The 18,404-nt window shown below is 36.1% G+C and overlaps 2 long non-coding RNA genes across 3 annotated transcripts in view; both read left to right on the forward strand.

The window, feature by feature from the left end:
- The window catches only part of LOC111197040 (uncharacterized), a 113,417-nt gene that overhangs the window by 66,394 nt on the left and 28,619 nt on the right, over positions 1–18,404 (forward strand). The gene's annotated exons all lie outside the window — the stretch shown is intronic.
- On the forward strand, positions 46–11,632 carry LOC111197047 (uncharacterized). 2 transcript variants are annotated; one of them, XR_007437881.1, is made up of 9 exons: positions 46–123; positions 1,228–1,314; positions 5,446–5,565; positions 5,646–5,782; positions 6,537–6,630; positions 9,138–9,315; positions 9,596–9,720; positions 9,813–9,936; positions 10,040–11,632. It is a non-coding gene; the product is annotated as an uncharacterized LOC111197047 (long non-coding RNA). The 2 variants fall into 2 exon arrangements; XR_007437880.1 differs by lacking the exons at positions 46–123; positions 1,228–1,314 and having other exon boundaries at positions 4,839–5,565.

The raw sequence follows: 18,404 nt of genomic DNA on the forward strand, positions 1-18,404 counted from the left end.
TGACTGAGTTATGAAATGAAATGAAATGAGATGAAAATGAACCAACAAGGTTTTTTTTATGTAACTGTTACTTTTACCAGTGTTGACAGAGAAGTGCGCAGTGTGGATGGTGTTGGACAGTAGGTGAGTATTTGTACTGTATCAGATTGTAATGTTACTGCTGCAATACTGACACGATAAACCCAGCCTAAACAGCAGACGAAACTTAAATATTATGTTAATGTTGCTAAAGCACCAGCCGATTCACATTATTATAGTAGTGGTGTTAATAGATTTACTAAATTGGTACATGATTAAGTCGGTTAATAGCATTAGTGGAGACATGGAATTTTTTTTAAGTAAGCGGCTCACAGACTTTCACCTGAACATTTAATTTAAATAAAGGTTTATTCTGTTTTATTAGTCATACATTTGTTTAAATCAAACAATAGTAACTTAATTTAGTTCAACCAATTTGAGTGGTTCACCTAAACAAACAGTTAAAATGAAGCTAATTTATACACCAGTATGGGATGGAGTCGGCCAAAAATAAAACTGAATTGAAATGGCAAAAAATATATCTTTTTAACCTTTTTTTTTCACACGTGTAAAAATTGTACACGTGTAAAATTAATTAATATGCAGTTTGCAATCTATTTGTCACTTTGTTTTCATTAACATTTTGGTATTTCATGTAAAATCTAGAATAAAAAATAAATTAAAAGAAAATAAAAACTTCACTTTGAAATGAAATAATAATTGAGTATTTATTTTTTTGAGCTATTTACATTTAATTATGAAGCTTCAGATGAGACCAAATGCAAATGAAAAACATTTTCATTTTAAGCTGTACATATGTAAATATATTAATTGGTGTTGGAGTTGAGGGTTTAATGGCAAATATGTTATCAGGAACTGCTTGCTAGTGAAATCATGAGCTCTAGGTTTCTAGTTAAATGAATATATTTTGCTTCAGTCCTGCATTATATTAGATATGATTGGTGATATATCTCTACTATCTCTAATATAATGCATGTAGCGATTTCATTATGAATTCACAGAGCTCATAAGGGTTAAAGGGCTCATAAGGGCTATTTTAATTCAGTTTTATTTTTGTCTGGATCTACCTCCCATATGCCAGAAGTGGATCCATGTTTTCTGAATCACACACATACAGCGGACACAAACTTTTCTGTTGTGATGGCAAAATGTTTTTAATATTTATTTTAACTGTAACATTTCTTTTAGCAATGCTGGTAAGGATTCAATTTGAGAACTCCAAAAAAATCATCAAGCTTCAGCAGGGATTTAATTATGCTGACTTCATGTCTGAAGGTGAGTTTCCCTTTGATTTTACTTGCTGTTTGGTTTGTCAACATAATTTTAATTTCCATGTATTATGTTTAGTTCAGAATAAGTTTGGACTATCTGAGGACACACCTCTGCACCTTTATGATGACTCCGAAACCGAGATTGATGAGGACATTTTGCTGGATTTACTTCAGCCAGTGATGGGACGAAACACTTTTTTTTTTTATATCCGAACGGATATTAAACTGCCGATACCGATACAAATACCGATACTTTAGTTTATTATAAGGAATAATATGATTAAGGCTGAAACAGATCACACAGCACTTTAAAAAGTATACACAAGTGCATTTAAATACATTCCAAAGTCATTTGACACACACTATATACAAACACACTATTTCTTTAAAATTGAATATTTAAATTTGTATTACATATTTAAAAAAGTATAAGTAAAATATTAAATACATTAAATATTAAATACAGGGCTCTATACAAATTTTTTTTTCACTGGTTATGCAGAATACTTATTATTATTTTGACACGTAGCGTAGTGGATTAACTGAAATGGCCAACGACTAAACGGTGACGCTAACTGTGTTTCCGGGCTGAATTAATTACTGTATTTAGTGTTTTAGAATTCTTGTATTTTATTGCTGGTAAGAGTGGGTAGGATCTGTGGTTTGATATTCGATGTGGATAATGGCTGTAGTTCACTTGAGATAGTAACAGATCACATTGACAATGCCAGAATGCTGCTGTCGGCTCAATGCTAGCTAGGCTTATCGACTGCAGATATTAATGAAGATGACTAACGGCTAACTGTATTTCCGAGCTAAATTAATCACTGTTTTTAACAACAGATGTTGTGCTGATTAGTGTTTGTAGACTATGTAGAGGAATTAGTGCCAAATTGAAAAGCAAACACTAGGGTGGAAAAATGTAAAAACAATCCACAAAATGCAATGCTTTTCCTCACTAACATGCAGAATAAGTGCCAAAATGAAATGCAAAACTACTATTACATTACATTTTACTGTACTGAATCGCTTGATTGAAAAACAATACACACTTATTTGCATTTTCAAAACCAAACTCTGAATTAGTGCCAGAATTTATAAAATGCACCTTGAAATGTAATCAAGGCACAGCTGTATTGCTTTTCACCATAAGGTACTTTAAACATTAACTCCTCCTTTAAATGTAATACTCACGCGATTGCTTTTAAACACGGATGTGAAGAAAATGTGCCACAATGAAAAGTTTTAGCTCCAGTGTGCTGCTTTAATATCACCCAATCTCTGAACAGAAAAACAGTGTGTGTGGATTTGTATTTAAAGAAAGAAACGTTAAATTTGTGTCAGAATTGCACTTAAAATGCAATCACCTCAACTGCATTGTATTCCACTGTGTGGCGCTGCAAACGTGTAAAGCAATTACAATGCCTAGCGATTGCATTCCCTCTAACCACAGTGCTGTAAAAGTGCCAAAATTAAATCCAATCGTTGTCCAATCAGAACGCTCTCCCGAATTTGGGGTGAGGCTGAGACGCAAGTCTCTCGGAGCAGTCGCTCAGAGCTGTACCAGAAGAAAAGTCTTGATTGCTTGATTTTTTTTGCACCAGGAAAGGCATAAAGTTGTCAAAGCAGTGTGTAAGACTGGAAGAGGAGGTTGTTTTATAGTCTGATTAAATTTGTTATTTTACCAGATTAGTCGTGCTGATTTCCCAGAATTCAGCACCGCCGCCGTGAAAAACACTTTATCTTGGCAGCGCATATGCACTGTCTTCTTGATATAGGTATCTCCTCTTATATCTGCTACATTACGGTTACATAATAATAATATTATTATTATTATTATTATTATTTATAATACACCATTCATACATTAAAATGCAGTACAGTGCAATTTCAAAGTGCAATTCTGACATGAATTGAGCATTTCTTTCTTTAAATACAAATCCACACACACTGTTTTTCTGTTCAGAGATTGGGTGATATTAAAGCAGTGCACTGGACATATTACTTTTCATTGTGGCTCATTTTCCTCGTGAGTATTCATTCAGTTCCTCGAGAGTTCATGTTTAAAGTACCTTATGGTGAAAAGCAATACAGCTCTGCCTTGATTACATTTCATGGTGTATTTTATTAAATTCTGGCACTAATTCAGCGTTTGGTTTTGAAAATGCAAATAAGTGTGTATTGTTTTTCAATCGAGATCCAGTGCAGTTAAATGTAATGTAATAGTAGTTTTGCATTACATTTTGGCACTTATTCTGCATGTTAGTGAGGAAAAGCAATACATTTTGTGGATTGTTTTTACATTTTTCCACCCTAGTGTTTGCTTTTCAATTTGGCACTAATTCCTCTACATAGTAGACCCTGTGGTTTTATAGGATATGTGGATTATGACAATCGATTACTTCGGTCTGTAGTTAATTCCTTTACAACAACAGAATGCAACTATCGGTTCATTGCTAGCTAGGCTAACAGCTAGCTAAACTGCTGGTGTTCATCTGTTTTCCCCTCCGATGCTGAATTTACAAATATTACATGTAGTTAGTGCTGGACGATACTTCCAAAAATGTATTTCTTGATATATTCCTTAATTTCGGTTGATACGATAATTTCGATATCGATATAAATACTTTGAAGGCCTTAGAAAAACTGCTAAGAATAAATGGAATGCAATGGAAATCTGTACACTACTGTCTAAAATTTCTTTGAAGCCTCCTCTCACAAAAACTATAGAATACTTTGTCAAAATAAATCAATGCTCACTTTTATTTGCATAAAGCAAAACAAAAACATGACATCCCTGTCAAACATAAACCTATATACATATTACCAATATACATAGTTTTAAATTATAACAGAGTTCTTCTTTTGTAAACAAATTTAACAGATCAAAACAAAGGTGCTTCAACCAGGATAAAAAATGCAAAAAGCCTTTATATACATAAAAGGAACATGACATCCCTGTCAAATAATCAAATCTATAGGCTTTATCAATTATAAATAACTCGGTTACAACATAAAATACCAAATTGCTTCAGCCAGAATAAGGTGGAACATATTAGCTGTATTACCGCTGCTGGTCGGCTCCACTTTGTAAAGCACTTTGTTTATTTACAGTAAGCTTAGATTTCCAATATTTTAGCGCAGTTGGCAGCAGCAGTAGACACAGTTAACAGCGCTTAGTGCTATGCTGCACGTAGAGCTTAGATCGGGCCCAAACAAATCCACGTTCTGCCCAACCTGCCCCATAAACTGTCATTAGGAGCTTAAGCATGATTTAAAACCTTTTTTTTGTAAATAAGAAGAGCATTAAAACTGAGCTAAAAACTTTTTTGACCTGTTTGAATGACAGATCCCCGAAAGATTAAAACATGAAAAATGCGAACAATGATCCACAGGCCTACACATCGGTAAATTAGGCTACAAGAATGATGTCTGAATTCAGTTTGATGTCTTTCCTGTCATCTAATAAAATTTTATATGGTTTTAAATTATAAAATACATTCTAAAAAAAATTACTTTTTTTATATTGAGCTTATAGCCTACATCCAAAAACAGCAATACAGCTATACACTTAAACCCAAATAGACCAACAACAATATCACTTAATTATTTTCTTTTACTCATACATTAATTGTTAATTATGTTTAAGAATGTGAAACACTTACATACGCTTATTTTTGTAAACATTCGGGTCAGGCTCGGACAGAGAATCTAAACTCTGTGACAGAGCTACACTGAGGAACCCTGAGTGGTCTGGTAAGCCAGGGCACTATCAGCTAACGGTTTGTCCTACGTAGCATGTTTTAACATGGTAAACATGCAGACTACAGTCTGGAGAAACTGAACTGAAACTCCTTTAAAATGCTGACCTTCGGCAATAGAAGTCCTGTGGTTATGGCATGGATAAGAATGCGCTTAATATAGTCCCTAGCTTAAATTATCGCGATATCCGATAATACCGTTTATCAGCCTAGGCTAGTTGTCACTTCCAGGACTGGAGGCAAATTATCGTGGAGCTAATTCACAGCTTCAATTATTCTGTGCCATAACAAAATTCGTTCGGGCCATTTTTTTGAAACAGCAAGGCATGATTACATTTAACAAGCACTTCCCTAAAGTTATTTTCTTATTTCAGCATCTTGGCCTTCACATTCTGAGAGCAGCTCCGACAAGCTGTTTGAGTGATGTGGAACCAACACCAGAGCGTTTGGCAAAGTCTAAAACAGTAGAAGGATCAGCAGATGTGGCAAAAATGGTATTATTATTATTTTTTTTTTGTATGTTTAAAATTGTATTTACTTTGATTTACTTAGTGTTATTGTGCTTGTTTTGAAGGTGGTCCTTGCTGCTTTACAACAGAGAGCAGGTGGAGATGCTGTTCTTACTGAATATGGCTCAAATAATACACTGTCAAGTGAGACTAGATGAGTTCTGGTCAACATAGTGGTTGGACATATGATGGAGATGCATGGGTAAGATTTTATTCATTTTTTTTATTTTGTTGATAATTTTAGCTTCGCATATTTTTAGAGTAGCATATTTTGCATATTTGAAATATTATATGTACAATTTGTGATGCATTAATTAATTGTTGAAAAAGCTGTAAAAACATTAATACCTCTAAACAGTAAGACTATTTTACTTGTAGTGTTGTACTCAAGTCTGGCCTCTGTCTTAAGACCAAAAATGAGTGGTGTCCGTTTTGTCATAGGGTGAGGGGGACTCGTCTTTATGCCTTTACTGAGTAATAGTCAGTCATGTTTAAGAATGTAAAAAGGTATGTGTATAACGGCACAGCTCTCTGACTTCTCTAAAAAGCTATACTGTATACTGGGGAGCACGTGCTGCACAATCACAGAGCAGCTATAGAACGAGTATTAAAAAAAAGTATAAAATACTTCAACAATTTTATGTTGATAAAGGGAAATCAAACATCAAAATCTCCTGCAAAATTGGTCTAGGACCTTATGATGTTTAGCTGTCAGTGTGCAGTAAAACATTAATTAGATCGGTAGCTTCACCAATAGGAAGTACAAATGACAAAGAATAATAGTGACTAATCGAAAAAAATTGTTGACCACTAAGTCATTAGTTGAAGCCTAGGCAGATGGTCTTAATATGTTGTGTTGTTGATGTTTTGGCTCTTTGTATGTATTAAATGTACATGCATGCAATCTTGTATATAAAACATCTATTTAGCAGCTGTATTTGTTTTTGCTATTACAGGAGGATTCCCACACGAAGGCAAAAAGAGAAATATGCTCTTGGTATTGTGACAGTTTTTCCATCACTTCGTGATCCTTTCTCAAAGAAAGGCTATGTAAGTAAAGGTTACATATTTGTGTTTACCTTATTCTACCATCCTAATTTTTAGAGATTGTTTCGTTTGCCTATTATTAACATATGAAGAGTACTTTATGATATAATTATAATATAAATGCATAATAAGACAATTACATCCAATTAAAGGACGACAAGTTTTAATTAAGACTACTCAGAAATTAAATTGGAGTGTATATATACTAGTGCATTTTTTTTAATTAGAATATCCTTGAAAAATTACTTTTTCAGTATATTCAGATCAAATTGTGAAACTAATATTATGTAATTTTATTACACGCAGTGATGTATTTTTAGAGTTTATTTCTTTTTCTTTTCTTTTTTTTTAAATTATGGCTTACAGCCAATGAAAAAAACAAAAATCAGTGCCTCAGAAAATTTTAATTAGAATGATTCTATTTGTTTTATGCGACTCTAATTGGGCAGTGTGCCAAGTCCTGCTGGAAAATAAAATCTGCATCAACATAAGTTGTCAGCAGAGGGAAGCATGAAGTGCTGTAAGATTTTGTGGGAAAACAAAACTGTACTGACTTTAGACTTGATAATAAAACACAGTGGATCAACACCAGCAGATGACAGACATGACTTTCCAAACCATCACTGATCATCAGTAAATTTGATGTAAATCAAGGGATCAGAGTCTGGAGGAAGATCGGAGAGACCCACAGTCCAAACTGCTTTAGGTCTAGTGTGAAGTTTCCAATCCGTGATGGTTTGGAGATACATGTAATCTGCTGGTGTTGATCCACTGTGTTTTATTATTAAGTCTAAAGTCAGTGCAGTGTTTTCCCAGAAAAACGTACAGCATTTCATGCTTCCCTCTGCTGACAACTTTTACGAAGATATGGATTTCGTTTTCCAGCAGGACTTGGAACACTGCTGAAAACACCAGTTGGTCTTATATAATATTCTTATTTTCTGAGACACTGATTTTTGGGTTTTCGTTGTCTGTAAGCCATAATCAACAATAAAAGAAATGGATCAATAATGTAATTATCATGAGAGGCCTATTTGTATCGTGTTGTGAATGCAGCCTGACTCAACATTCCTATGCTATTTAACTCCCTGTACAGCATATCTAATTGGCTTTTAAACATCATCACACTAAAAGATCAGTGTTTGGTTAAAAAAAAGAATAGTTGCAACTATGGGTTATGGAACTAAATTAATAATATTTGTCCCAAACATTGATATGTTTGCACTTACTATTTTGTGAAGTGGTATGTTTGGTATAAACTTAATGCTGTAAGTCTGTAAAAGCTAACTAGCTAGCTAGGAGCCTCAAAGTCCTCTTTAATGTTAAAGTTGAAAGTTATATAAGTTATATAGTTAAATAATTATAATTGAGCCATTTCTCTGGGTAAGAATTTTCTGGTCATTCCACTAAATTTTAAAAGCAAATGGGCATTTTGCTGAAGTACCGCAATGCAAGACATGCCAAAAATATTATAGTACTAATTTATATGTTTATCATCGCTGTGGTTGTACCATATGTTCTAACACAAAGATAAGGTAAGTGATGAGTTGAATATTGGGCTAAAATGGGTAAAATAAGTCTTTTGAGCTGTGGTAGAAGTGAAGGATAAATCTGAGAAGTTACAGAGGCTTGCTAAATTATTCATAAGTGTGGTTGTGTGAGTGTGTTTTATTGAAATTTTAAGTGATACACCTATACAGAGTAGCATATAAAATTCGAAGGAAATGATACATGGTGTCATATAAAAATCTGAAAAGTGTGATCTGAAGAAATATTCAAATGATATTCCTATGTTAGAATGACCCAGTCAGTGTCCTGACCAAAATCCCTTTTGAGCATCTGTGGCAAGACGTAAAAATTGCTGTTCACAGACGCTCTCCATCCAACCTGGCTGAGCTTGAGCTGTTTTGCCAAGAAGAATAGGACATTGTCTAGCAAAGCAAGTATGCCAAAAGGCTTGCAGCTGGAATTGCAGAGAAAGGTGGCTTCCTTTTAAATGTTTATTTTTTTTTTTATTTTTTTTTTTATTAAAAAGTTGGAAACCATGTATCATTTAGTTCCAGTTCACAATTAATTGCTACTTTGAGTTGGGCTCTCACTTCAAATCTCAGTAAAATACATTCATGGCGTCTGAAGACCGTACAAAGAAACATTTCTCATCGTCCTCTCAAGAGGCGTGATACCGACTCTGGCTTAGGAGGTCCATCTTTGAAGAGAGATCAACCAACCCTGAAAAGGCACTTGGTGAAGATGGCATAAGGGAGGCCATTGCATTTCTCACTCATACATGTGATCAAGCTCAGATCATCCTCAAGATGAAGGACACCTTTCATCATCGATACGGACTTGTCCATAACCCAGATACAGCAACTGATGTTCTGCAAACCTTTCCACGTTTTATGGACACAAAAGGACTAGTAAGTAGGCATGAAGCTAAGTGCAGGTGTTCTTTTTAAGCACAGTTGTCTCATTTGTCCCTTTTTCTTTTCCCCCCTCTTATCTTTAAATAGATAAACCAAGATTTCACCCTTCTCTTCAGTGCTGAAACAGCTTCCAAGATGTTACAGAGATGGGACACCACCTTCAAAACAAGAATCATTGAAGAAGCTGTGGGCCTGACCTTGACGTCTCCTGTGCGCTCCCTTTTGTTGTCAGCAAGAAAAGAAAAGGACACTGAAGATCAGTTCAGTAAGATCATATATGCTTCTTGTTCTAGAAAAGCTAAACTTGCTAGAACAACTTGACCTGGTCATGTTGACATTTGTTTAAGTTTTTGTGATAGTGGAATGACTGATGGCTATATAAGTTCTTTTAAATAACCTATCAAAATTATTAGTTACATTTTTAATTAATGTATTTAACTTTTATTTCTCTATATTTGTGAAATATTATCCATATGTTTATATATTTTTTTAATCATAAAAAAAATCATGACTTTAGTTATTGATTACTTTTTCCTTGTCTTTAGATTGGGACAGTGACATGGCCACTCTGCTTTTGCTTACGCATCTGCTTCCACCTCCACCTGGCGGAAAGAGGGCTGTGAAAATTAGTGCTGCAGATGCTGCGGACAGACTTGTGGTGCATCATAAGGTGTGTGATGAGATGAGAAAATTATACAGTAATGTGCTTTGTCCTTGCTTGAATGTAATTAGAATGTGTTTCCTTTTCATGTATTGCAACAGCATTGATGAACATCTTTGACAGAAAGAAGAACGACAGCCATACCTTCTTGCTGTAGGACAAAGCCGAGGCCAGATAGACAGTTACTACATAGTCCTTGACAAGAAACTCATCCCATGTCAAGCGGTTGGTTCCCTCAGTGCATTTGATGAGCTTTTTAAAGCTCATTTTATTTTTAATTTGACATATGATGGTGCACTCTGTAACTTCTACACATTTATTAAAACAGCTGTCTACCAGAGATTGATGTTGGAAAAACAAGAGTCCTCAAGAGTAAAGGAACTACGTGCAAAGCTGCTGAACATCTAGAGGAAACTAGAATTTCAGAATATTTTCTTGTTTTAGATGCAGTGCATTGTATGCAACGAGTCAATTACTCATTAGTCATTTAAGATTAGGCCATGGTTTTTATCCCAACTCAAAATTTAAATTGATATGTGACCAAGAAACATGTAGAAGACAGTTTTCCACATACTCTGGGTTTAGAAAACATTTAGATTCCATTCATCAGTTCCACAGTGATACTGACGGTACTTCCTCTTTGAGGTGTGGTTTATTGGCTCCTCTTTCAGAAATTTTACCATCCTCTTCGGCTCCAAATTCATGTGCACAGTCTCAGGCACAAACAGGGGATTTTGAGGAAACTGAGTCTGGGGTTTCTCCTGAATACATGAAAAACATGTGTGCATCTGTTGTTGCAAAGAAAGTGATGTTGCCACTAGTGTTGTCTCTTCTATTGTTTGTGATCTGGAAGAATTTACAAATGAGATGCACTCTAAGCATAATATTAAGCATAAAGTACTCTCTGTAGTTCCTGAATCAGTTCCTGTAAGGACAGCTGTAGAACAAAATTTGGAAGATTTTGAAAACCCCTTTGCTTGTTTTAATTCTGATGCTAAAAGGGAGAAGTACTTCACTGACAAATGGGGTATTGTTGAGCCAATGCAAAATTGTATTGGGTGTCAGATATGATGGTAGACGGGACAAGAAAACTGGTACTTGCATTCAGATGCCAGTGAACGACACCTTCATTTATGTTCCTATTTTGGAAAGTCTGAAATTCATGTTCAGAAATTCAGAGATTTGTGAAGCGGTCAGAGCACATACCTCATCTCTTGGGAATGTGTACAAGGACTTCAGTGATGGAAGTTACTTTAAGAATCATCCTCTGTTTTCTAAGTTTCCAAATGCATTGCAAATCCAGCTCTATTACGATGACTTTGAGACCGCCAATCCTCTTGGCTCAAAACATGGCGTTCACAAGATAGGCTGCCTATATTTTGTGTTGCGAAACTTGCCACCAAAATTCAATTCTGCAGTCCTAAATATACATTTAGTGTGTCTGTTTCACTTCCAAGACCTAAAGATATATGGATTTGATCTGATTTTACAGCCTTTGATTTCAGACCTTAAAATTCTTGAAAGTGAAGGAATGTATTTACCCATATCCAGTGGAAAGGTCTATGGCACAATCAGCCAAATAACAGGAGATAATTTGGCAATGCATGCCATTCTTGGTTTTACAGAGTCCTTCAGCGGGCAATATTTTTGCCGTTTGTGCTTGATTGCTAAGGCTGATGCCCAAAATGTCTATTGTGAGGATGACCATAGAGTTGTAATGCCGTTCAACCTTCAGTGTGCTGATGGACCAGATGATGGCATGTATGTGGTGCCACACTTTTGTTTGTTTTAGTCACTGTTTAAATTAATTTCAGATTTGTTCAAACTTTCTTGAAAAGTGTTTGTGTGTGTATTTTTACCCCCGCACAAATGTTTTTATACCAAAAAAGCATCCAGTTAATAAAACAAACATTTTTCAGTATCGTGATTTTTTATATATAAATAATATAACTTTTTTTTTTTTTTTTAAATAAAAGCCTTACAAACCTTTCATAATATTTAGGAGTCGTTGATAGAACCAACACTATGGGAGAGTAAAAATTACACTGTAGAGTTTTTAATTTAACTCTAGAGAAGGTAGGATCAACACTGAGGGAGAGTAAAAATTACACTCTGTAGAGTTTTTAATTTAACTCTAGAGAAGATAGAATCAACACTGAGGGAGTGTAAAAACTCTGACCGTATCTTTTAACACTAGGAGAGTTAACAGATCAACACTGAGATTGAGTTACATTTCTAACACTGTTGACTGTGTTGAATTAACTCTAGCCCAGTGAGAATTATATAAACACTTCAAAAGAGTTAAAATGAACACTTAGAGATTTGATATAACACTGGTGTTTTTGCTGTGTATAATTTATGTTTATGCTCCGTTATTTTTACATGTATTTTTATGGTTTATAATTAAACATCATTGCATTGTTAGATCTGTTGGTGGTGTTCATTTTTATTAGGGTTCAAGCACCGAAGGTGCGTAGAACCCTATTGTTTTTGCTAAGATTTTTCTTCTTATTATTATTATTATTATTATTATTCTTTTTCTCCTGTAAAAACAGTTGTGCAGCCTAAACCGTAAGTCATAGAGAAATGAAACTTGGTAGGTAGATGTAGGATCAGTGCATCTCGGTGGACAACAAAAATGGCACCGATTGGTCAAGTGGTGGCGCTATAAACAAGGAAATTCATTTTTCACAATTTTCTCAATAACTCAAAAACCATAAGACCTACATTCAAAATTCTTTTTTTGATGGATTCCTTGGGTCAATACCAACAACTTTCCAATTTGGACCATGCACTTCCGTCTATATAGATTTTGTGCTAATTTGCATAATATGCAAAACCTACTTTTGCAAACTAGTCCTAGGAATTTTGACCAATCCTGGCATGTTTGGTATCAAAACACTCGTGAGAGCATGCGCTTCAATATTCAGTAAGAAAAAGTTGAAATATGTAAACAATATGGCCGCCATATGCAAATTAGTCCTTCCGGATATATGCCCCATTCACTTCAAGAGGTAAATTTGGAGCACTGTTTCTCAGCAACCGTGCAACCTAGCAAGTTGAAACTTTGCATGCAGAATCTATCATACAGCCTCTAAAGGATGTTCAAAGGGCAACTTAATCAATCAACATGGCTGAACACCATCAGCCAATCAGCATTCAGCAGACATTTTGGCAGGCTGAATGTTGCCCAATCTGGATGATATTTGGCAGTTATGTTCAGGTGGAGACACTGTAGTGACCTGCAAAGTGCTGAAACAATCCGCCCACTGGGGGGCGCTGTTCCAAAAAAACGAGTATATGTCAATCATGCTGTACTATTTTGACATCTAATTGTTTTTGCCATATTTAGTACAGTGGCTCTGACAAATTTCTCAATACAACTATGTTTAAAAAGTGCTTTGTTCATTCATAATTGCTAATTGTTTGAAAATAGCTATATTGAAACTACTCTCTGGATATTTGGCCTATCACCTCCATTTCAGTCTTGCTGCACACTGTAGAGTCTCTAGGTAAATGTTCATTAAAAACATTTGTGAAAATTTCACATACAATACTCTCCAGGCATCAAGCAATCTGTGCGTCCTTGGAATTTCTAACCTAAATTGCTGTAACTCTGCAGTATTTGCTGTAATCTCACAATGTTAAAGACCTCTGTACAATATCACTCTGATGAAGCGCCATTTAATACAGAACTAGATTAAGAATAACTTGACATTACATGTCATATCAGAACATTCACTCCTTTGTGCCTCTGCTCAACATTAATAACAGGTGAAAGACTTTTGATCATTTTAAATGTGACAGAATGTCTCCAATTGTGTTAGACCTTCTTACACATCACCATCCTATGCTCTAGTAGGCACCATTGTGCTAGTTGGTGCTTGATGAAGCGCCATTTAATTCAGAACTAGATTTATAATAACTTCGTAATTACATGTCATATCAGAACATTCACTCCTTTGTGTTAATTTAAACTTGTTTGGTCAAACATTTCAGCTTGTTCTGCAAAGGTTCAAAGGTCAATCTGAATACCACTTTGTGAACATTCTGGTTGAAGCCACCTGATCAATACCAATAACATGTAGACACCTTTTGACTAGTTCTAACTCACTTAATGAATATCCTACAAAGTTCACTAGATTTACATGTGAATTTAAGCACTGATCAGGTTGAAAGGCCTCTGCTCAACATTAATAACAGGTGAAAAACTTGATAATTTCTAAATGTGACAGGGCATCTCCAATCATATTAGACCTTCTTACACATCACCATTCAATGCTCCAGTAGGCACCATTGTGCAAGTTGGTGCTTGAACCCGATGATTGCTGCTTGCGGCTATATTTATTATTATTATTGTTAGTATTATTATTGTTAGTATTATTATTGTTATTATTACTATTATTATTATTATAAATAATATTACCGTTGTTGTAATTGTTACTAATATCAACAATAATATTAATAAAAATAACAATAATATCATTATTATTGTCGCTGTTATTATTGTTATTAATAATCATAGAAAAAATAATAACAGCGACAATACTATAATTAACAACATATAATAATGATAATATTATTATTATTATTATTATTATTATTATTATTATTAGAAGTATTATTATTAGAAGTAGTAGTATTATTATATTCCTGTTGTAGATAAAGCAGGAATTATTTTACGTCGAAAAAACAACCAAAACAGACAATAATCAGATGGTTTATATAATGGTTGAAAGGGGGTTGATTTGCCGTCTGCTTTCAAACGGTTTTCGACGTTGATTCAACGTTGATCAGTATGTGCACATTTGCGTTGAATCAACGTCGGAAATCGACGTTGTTTCAACGGTTCTTCGTTGACGGTTCAACAGTGAATCAACGTTGATTCAACGTCCCTTTGCTATCTAGGACAGAGCACTGCCATGGCGTGCAGTCTGAGCTCTGGGTGGGGTGTAGTGGGCGCGGGGAGAGAGCACTGTCGGGGCGTGCAGTCTGAGTTCTGGGTGGGGTCGGGGGCTTTAAAGTTCCTTCATGCACTTTGCCCCTAGTTAATCTAGTAAAACAGTGTATACAGAACTGCAGCAGCGCTCACCAAAACACATCCCAGCACACAATAACCCAGAGTCTTTAGCTGCCTCAGCTGCTTCTCTCTCAGCTCCCGTTCCTTTAGTTCCTTTCTCTCCCTCTGCTTCCGCTCTATCCTCTCTTTCAGCTCCTGTTTCATCTTGTCCCTCATTTTTCGCTCCACCCTTTCCTGCAGCTCCTTCTCCACCCTTTCCCTCTCTGCAGGCTCTAGTGGGGTTAGCCCCGGTCCCTGCACAAGCTCCCTCAGTTCCCGCTCTATTGACTCCTTTAGCTCCTGCTGCATCCACTCACTCAGCTCCCGCTCCAACTTCTCCCTCTCCTCCCGCTCCAACCTCTTCCTCATCTCCAGCTCCAACCTCTTCGTCAGATTCCTCTCAGACCTCTCCATTCTCTCCTGCTGGTTCCTCTTCCGCTGGATCCTCTCACTTATCTCCTGCTCCCGCATGAGCCTTCTCCATATGTCCCGCTCCAGCTGGAGCCTCTCCCTCATTTCCCGCTCCTGCTGCTCCATCTTCGGCGTCAGCACTCTGAATACCATCATGTGAAGTACTGCGCCCTTTTATAGACTACTGCGTATGACGTCACGCGCCTCCCAGTGACGTCACGGAACGAGACGCCTGCTATCTATCTCTATCAGTATCTTATTAGGTTAGGGTAGATATGCAGATATACCTGCTAGTCTAGCTAAGTCATACCCGTCAAGTCTCCCGTTTTGGCCAAGGAACTACTATAATATAAACCCTTTAAAAAACTTTATTATTAAGAAAACAGGCCACTGACCGCTGTGCATCTCTTAACCAATCGTGGTGCCGGTTCAAGGAGAAAGTCCCGCCCTTCAGGAGAAACCGCCAATCAGGTTGCTGGTTTTGCGAGCGTGGAGAAGGGTCAGTGTGGGGAAGCCCCGCCCCTCGATGTGAGTTCAGGCAGCTATAGTCGGAGCAGCTGACCTTAAAACAGATCTGGATATACAACGATTTTTCAAGAAGAAAGGTAACTGACCATGTAAACTGTGATGAGACCGTTTTGATAGCTGGTTAAAAAGACTCGTTTCCGAATCAAAACACACAGATTAAACCACTGGGTGGTTAATAAAATACAGCTTGTGAGTCAGTTAGCTTACCTTTAGAATTAGATAGATAGATGGTAAAGGATTAAGAAAAATCTCTATATATAATGTTCAACCTGCCCTGCTGCTACCTGATCAGCAGATAACTATTTCATTTTTAAACTTTGTTTATTTGTTTAGGATTGCAGGCCTACTGTAAGCTATAATAAACGATAAATCTTTTAACTTACTACAATTTTTAGGTCACCAACAGTCATTTTGCTGATTTTGTGTACCCTTTGTTCAATTTTAAATCCATAAAAAAGGGTACACAAAATCAGCAAAATGGCGGGAAATTCCCCTTATTTTTAGATCCAAAACTTTAGGTATGAGCTAAGTTAATAAAACTCATATCTTTTAATTTCAGAAAACTTTAAACACTTACGCTGGGGAAATTATTAATAGATACAGCCTAACTGTGTACAATATTGATCTAGCTAAGTTAATAAAACGTATCTGTTCATTTTAGAAAGCTTTAAACACTAATGCTGGAGGAATGGTGTGTATGATACAGCGAAACAGCGAAAAAGTGGCAGCAAACACACACACCATTTATGTTTACAATACAGTGCCAGTTTGACTAAATATTAAATATTATTTATTTTAAAAATCATTAGAATTGAAACCAAATAACACAGAACACTAAAAACAATAAAAGCAGCTGCTGAAGTGTCTGAGCTCTGTGGAGCTGCAGAGTCCAGGTTCTCCTCAGTGTTTCTCTGTTGGGACAGATACTGGCTCTCTGCTCCTCTCAGTTCTCCTACAGGACAGGTGAGCTCACAATGTGGGCAAGTGTAGCAGAGATTCGCGTAGAAGCTGTGTGAAGTGTGTTGGCAGGGGTGATGTGTTTAAGATTGTAAATGTAGTGTCCCTGATTAATGTCACATTAACACAGTAAACGTTACAGACGTAATCTGTAAATATTCATAACTTTTATATGTTCATAATAGATACATATTTAAAATATCCATTTAAGAATACTAAAAACTCTCTAGGTGTCAGTCTCTCTGTTTCGCCTCTGTCTCTCTAGCTATCTGGCTGTCTCTAGATGACCTTCTCCAGCTGTGTGGCTGTCTGTGTGGCTGTCTGTCTAGCTTTCTGTTTCTCTAGCTGTCTGTCTGTTTCTTAAGCTGTCTGTAGCTGTTTTTCTAGCTGTCTATCTGTTTCTCTAGCTGTCTGTCTGTTTCTCTAGCTGTCACTAGCTACCTGACTGTCTCTTTAGCTATGTTAGAACCCAAGTTGGCTCGTTGTTAAAAATGGTTGCAACAAAGGGAACAGAAGGGAAGTGAGGAGACCAGACCAGAATTAGATGTTTCACAATCAGTGATTTATTTTAAAACTGCCAAACATCAACTTTAAACAATACCAAGGCCTAAGAGTCTTAAGGCCTAAGAGGAGCCAACGGTGACGGTGCCAAAGGAAAGAAAGAAACAAAACATAAACTTAATCTAAACTATTTATCCTAAACAAAAGAACAAAATAAAAACTACTACTTAAACTAACAACATAAGTACAAAAGAAGCACCCGCCTGCTAACCTAATGTATCTATACACAAAGACAGCTACATGATGGAAATGTATAAGGCGCCTTAACCTTACCTGTTGGACTCCTCAAATTGGTATAAGTTTGTATGGCACAAACAGGATTGAAAGATATTCCCTAAGGAATGACTACAAGAGCAAACACTCAGAATAAAGCACATGGCAGTGATGGTAATAATGAAGGTGGTAGTGAAGGTAGCAGGGGAACTAGAAGCACACACAGTAGGCCCCACTTCCTGTGTGAGCTCTAGCCGCCATCTTGGTGGTGACTGCAGGTTTTTATAGCCCATGGCTCCTCCCATGAAGGTCAGGTGGACTGCAACCTGCAGAGAAACATGAAAAAACACACACACAGAGAGGGAGAGCACACAGAACATATCCAGCACCCTAGGGCTAGACTTGCACGTAACAAGCTATCTGTCTGTATAGCATAAACTGTATATAAGTATGGACAGGACGTCCCCATTCACTCTCATTGCGGCGTTTTGAAGCCAAAATATGGCCAAAATTATATGCTGATGATGCAGTAATTTATGTACATGGTTGCACAAAACAACAAGCTGCTTCAAAACTTAGTGCATTGAACCAAATTACAACATGGCTTGATCAAGTTAAATGTAACAAAAACTGTTGGTATATTTTTTTCTAAACAATCATGTCAGATATAATTGTATCTGGACAAACATTGCAGATTGTGACCAAATTTAAGTATTTGGGCCTCTGGATTAATTGTAATCTTTCTTTTAGAACTCATGTTAAAAAGATATGCCAAAGAGTTTAATTTAACCTAAGCAATTTTTGATTTATTTAGATGTCAAAGTAACTTTTAGGCCGCAGCTGTGCGAGTAGATAACCATATTGTCATAGCAACGACTCAAATTTGGGTTAAGCAATGCTAGCAAAAGAACATATACTTGATACAATTTTACACAAACAAGTATTGGTAACGAATCAGTTAAAA

Source organism: Astyanax mexicanus, chromosome 2, assembly GCF_023375975.1.
Source record: "Astyanax mexicanus isolate ESR-SI-001 chromosome 2, AstMex3_surface, whole genome shotgun sequence".
Classification (NCBI taxonomy): Eukaryota; Metazoa; Chordata; class Actinopteri; order Characiformes; family Acestrorhamphidae; genus Astyanax; species Astyanax mexicanus.